This window comes from Opisthorchis viverrini (genome assembly GCF_000715545.1).
Source record: "Opisthorchis viverrini unplaced genomic scaffold opera_v5_80, whole genome shotgun sequence".
Classification (NCBI taxonomy): domain Eukaryota; kingdom Metazoa; phylum Platyhelminthes; class Trematoda; order Opisthorchiida; family Opisthorchiidae; genus Opisthorchis; species Opisthorchis viverrini.
Genome location: NW_008751735.1, coordinates 1463627 through 1469028, shown reverse-complemented (window position 1 = coordinate 1469028; position 5402 = coordinate 1463627).

The following is a 5402-nucleotide window of genomic DNA, read 5'->3' as shown; positions in this document are numbered from 1 at the left end:
GGTCTTCCAGCGGATGATTAGGTGTCTTCAGTATATTATATGTTAGAATTAGGTCTCCCCTGATGCGCCGATAGTAGAAGTCAAATAGGTTGAGACTGGCAATCCTGTCTTCGTTTGGTTTACTTTGCAATCCAATTACCAGCTTCGTGGCTCGATGACATATTCGCTGTAGAAGAATTATGTCTTTCTGAAGCCATAGTGACCAAGCTTGTATAGCGTACTACATGGTTGGTCGGATGTAGGTATTGATTATGATTGATTGATTATGATTATGTAGGTAATGATGATGATGAAAATGCGCCCATCATCATGCCTTTCTGAAGTTACTAGCAGGAAATACGATACGTCACATTTGCTCCTTCTAGTAGAGACCCCCTTAAATTGATGACCACAATGTGAACACTCCAAACGGAATTGAAACATTAAACAGTTTGGTTCTAACGCTCCCCCAACCAGATGGTATCCTTTTTCCGAAAATTTGAAAATGCGTTCACCATTTGGCATGGCCACTGTTTTCTCTTTTTTCGTTGTGAGCCATAAGTAGGGAAGCCTACTGGTTCACACACATGTTATTACCCAATGAGCTTGCGGATAGCACTTACCGCGCGAAGAAGTGGCTTCTGTCTGACGCAACGAATTATAAAGTCCTCCACGAAGCATGAGGTTAGCTATGGTTAGTCTATATATTTTACAGAAGAATATGAATACCTACGAGTACTGTAAACTCGATGACTGTTTAGCCGTGTGGCTAATGATGATTGGTTCCATCTCTTGGAGGAGAGTGAGTCATGGGAAATAAGCTTTTCCCGGTTTGGTCAAACACGCGCCACATGACACTGACGAGTAATTGGAACTTGGTGAACTTTCTACCCGATGTTTTCTGAAAGCTCCTTTGTGAACCATGTGCGTCTCAGTTCCTGTGCCATTGGATCACACTGGTAAATGTGGAGTGAACTACCTTGCTCCCGGGTGCTACAGACGCTGAATTTTTCTATTAGATTCCATTGCGATTAAATTCTGGCCGATCCGAATTCGTCATTAACAAATGACTTCAATTTATGACCGTTTACCACGTAAGCACTTCAGGGTAAATGCATGTAGACTACCTATGATGATGCAACAATGGAAAGCGTTGACAATTCAAACCAGATCCAACCAGTTGTTTTGGACTGCATTCTTATTTAGGGGGTTGGCAACTGACCAATGCCATAACACTGGCTTATCAAATGATCTACTCTATCGTAGATAATGTTCTTTAGCCGGTGGCAAACCTGAGGAAGGCCAACCAAAGGAAGTTGAAGCAGTGAGTGACAAGTAAAAGGTGGCTGGTTGTAGGGCCACCGACAAAACTGCAGGCCATTTCCACTACTTATTTTGTATAAATCATATTCGCAAATGAATCCAACGGACAGAGGAATGAATCACAAGATATATCATTTACTATTATCATATACGTATAAAATACACCACATAAAATAAATTTGAACACTGACTTTAAGTTTCACTAGACTGTCATATAGAAATTATGTTGATCACTCCGGATGGGGATATCGTACCAGAAAAGAACCTTTAACCAGAAATAAACTCATTTGCAAATTAATATCGCTTTCATGAGAGACTCAACTGAATTGCTCGTTTATGATATTCTATAACTAAATGCACTGCGCACAGGCCGCCTCATGTGTCAGTTGGCACGATATTCGGGATATCGCAGTATATTTTCATAAATGAAACTACTCACAAGGTTGCTGAAAACTCTTCGACAGCCCACGACCGGTTTCGCCCTTCTTGGGGCTCATCAGGTAGACGCAGTCCCCGAGTTTCCGTCAACCTTATGTTCGACTTGAACTGCAAATGAGTGTATTTGTCGAAAACAGTGCAATTTGGGTTCAAGTAAATCATAAGGTTGACGGAAACTCGGTGAATGCGCCTACCTGATGAGCCCCATAAAGGGCAAAACCGGTCGGGGGCTGTCGGGAGAGTTTTCAGCAACCTAATGAGTAGTTTCCTTTGTGAAAATATACAGCGATATCTCGAATATCGTGGAACTGAATCATAAGACGAGCTGTGTACAGCACACTTAGTTGTAAAATATCATAAACGAGAGATTCGGTTGAGTCTCTTGTGACAATCAAATTGATTTGCAAATGAGTGTATTTATCGAAAACAGAGGATTTGGGGTTGACGTCGAACATGAGGTTGAGGGAAACTCGAGGAATGCGCCTATTTGATGAGCCCCAAGAAGGAAGAAACCAGTCGTGGGCTGTCGAGGAGTTTTCAGTTTCCTTTATGAAAAGTACTCTCAACCAGGTTCCACTGGTGGTCTGTCTTTGCAGGTACACAGTGCGTTTAGGCCACTAGACAGTGCCAAAGATGCCTCACTGTCATCACGTACAGATTGACAATTTGGGTCAATAACGCAAAACTGGAAACCATATTGGTTAGAATAGAATGACGCACTGAACGAAAAGCAGAGATCGTCTCATTCCGGACTTTATGCACTTTCTCAAAAATGTTCATCACTCATTCATGCCGGTATGCTACTAATGTTTCATTCATATCGTATGGAAAGTGGATCAACTAGCTTGGAAATGGCAAACTCGGGCATTAATTTGGAAGGAACACTTTTAGTTGTTGGACCTACTGTTTAATCGTCTTGAGCATTCAACCTCACCGTATTTTTGGTGAGATGTGTTTAACGAATTTTATATTAGCCAAAATGTGCCTAAAGATGTTTGCGCAAATCGCAACTAAGCGGCTTGTCAGAACCTAGGCCAAAAATCACGCGTTGATGTGAAATTCGAGAGACAGACATGCTCTAGAAGAAATGTTAAAATGTGTAAAATGTTGCAGTAAAATAATACCGAATAGCAAGCAGCAAGCACGTGAAGTTAAGTAGAACCTGCAGTGAGTTTCCCGTTGAGCCCTACGAACAAAAAAGAACACCAAACAGACAAGAGTTCCATGAAAAATTCTACGGACAACTCACTGCAACAAGTACGGTTTTTATTCATTTTCCAGCTTTGAACACACCCTCGACGGAGCGTCTTTTTACCATCTGTCACATCAATTTAGAATTTCTTCTTAGGTGTTCTTGGTGAAATGACTGAGTCATTTTCACCATACTCAAGAGAATTGGGCGTGAAGAATGCCGGATCACGCAGCCAGATGTTAACCCTAACATGGCTGACTTGAGTCCGCACGCAAAACCTGGTCTCGTTCGTTCCTTCCGTTTGCCTGATTGCCTTCCAATGAGCTACAAATGTCAGGGAAGATAGATGGATGAATAGATACACAGATAGATGGGTGTGAGTTTACCGGGGTGAATTTTCGCAACTCTAATTTCCCCCGGGAAGCTCACTCCCACTGGTGTGAGGTCAAGTCCATCGAGTGTAGGATGGAAGTCATCTAGTCCCTGTTTTCGTTGGACATAGATGTAGATATCCATCTTGAAATATAATCACACTAAAACGATGAGTTTACAGACTGGGGAGGATGGATGGGAGGAGTCCCTGGCGTGCTTTTAAATGAATCGCTTATTGTCAGTAGAAAAGGTCCAGATTAAACCTCTTTTATTTAATTCCGTTGTGAAACTCATTGGATAGTTTCTCTCCGTATAAAAACTGAAACAGGTTGACAAGAAATGCGGTTTGACGTGGCGAGGTGTAGTATTGTCCCATAGGGTTATCTTGAACAGCGTGACCCACATTTCAACAAAACTACAAGAGATAAAACATTGCGATGAGAAGATCTGTTAATTAATTAACTGTAAAGATATTTCATAGTGGTCTCCTGATTTCTGTTCACCACATTTTCTACTTAACAATTCCTGCGTAATTGGAATCAGCATTGGAGAAAAGTGAATCCCGGTTGAATTCCTCGCTGAATTCGCCGCCCTACATTTCAGCAAGAACAGTATTCCAGACTTTGTTCGTGGAATTTACTCATGGAGACCGCTTATAGCTAAGGTGGCTACCGTTCTGTTTGCCATACTGGGATATTTGCTGGCGAAAGCTTCGTTACCGGTCAACTTGTTGTGGCCATCGCATTGGGTAAGGTGCAATGCCATACATGAAACCCAAAATATGCATTCACCACGTGGATAGCACCTTTGTCCTCAGCAAAAAGAACAAATGGGGACAAATCAGTCGGCGGTTAAATGGCAGTTCTGACGATATCCAATTCACAATAAAAGAAAGGGGTGAGGAAAAACTGGCGCGCCTGAACATCCATGTCAGCAGATTGCCGAATGGATAACTACTAACTGAGTTTGCGGGAAAGCGCAAATTCTGAAACGTCGCAGCAACCATCCATGTTTTCACAAACAAAGGTGTGCTCAGACACCGTTCAAGCGTGCCGAGACAAGGTACGACACTGCGGAATATTAGATCATAGAAGAGATGCGCCTATACAAGTGCCTTCAAGCAAATGGATACTTGAGAAATTTCATTTGAAACTTGGTGAAAACTCGGTAAATTAAGTCCAATAGCACAAGGAAGGCCAACGAATCACACTTCGATAAATCATTAAAGGTACTGAACTGGCTGCTAGGCTCCTGCGACACCATTATACGACGGTGACCTAACAACCTGCGAAGACATTGTGGAGGGCACTGCCAAAACCAAAAGAAAAATTGGATACAACGTTGAACGACAGTTCCATTTACAAGATGCCACGCAAGAATCGTGGCAAGCACCAACTGAGACTTTGTCAACACAAAGCTGCAGTCAAAAGGCACGACCAGTTCTCATTCGTTATCGTGCATGAAGGTAAGGGGTAGCCCGGGGTTGACTGGAAACTCTTTCGCACGCCAGTGCACGCGAGACCAAAGAACAGCGGTGCTCCACCGAAAAAATTAAGAAACCTTTGATATTGACTCAGTCTACCACGTACCAAGGACAAGATAACTCTAGAATCTCAAAATTCGAAACTTCAAAAGAAGATAATAGAGAAACATGTTGAGCAGATAGGAGAGCCAGAATCCAGGGGGCGATTCAAACTGGTTGGAATATATCTCCAACCAAGGGAGTAGACTGAGCTACGAAAGATATTTCACTAACTAGTCAACCATACAGATCATTTGCTATGACGGGAAGGCAGGAGAGCTCAACCAGCCAATCTAATTAATAACTCAAACCACAACGCAATGTAAATTAGGAATCTGCCAGTCAGAAGGTAGAAAGAAGGCTGCTTAAGAAAACAAAGGAAAGCAGGAAGGAGAGACCAGAGTGGCTTTCAACTTTGCCGAAATGATACCGTTTAACAAGCCAACCTGGTCATCATCATCATCATGGCACTGTCAGGGGCTGTCAAGTGGGGGGTGGATAAGGAGCTATGCATTGAAGGCAATAGCTTGGATACACGAGCGCCATTGAGGGCGCGAACCGGCCATGTCTTACATT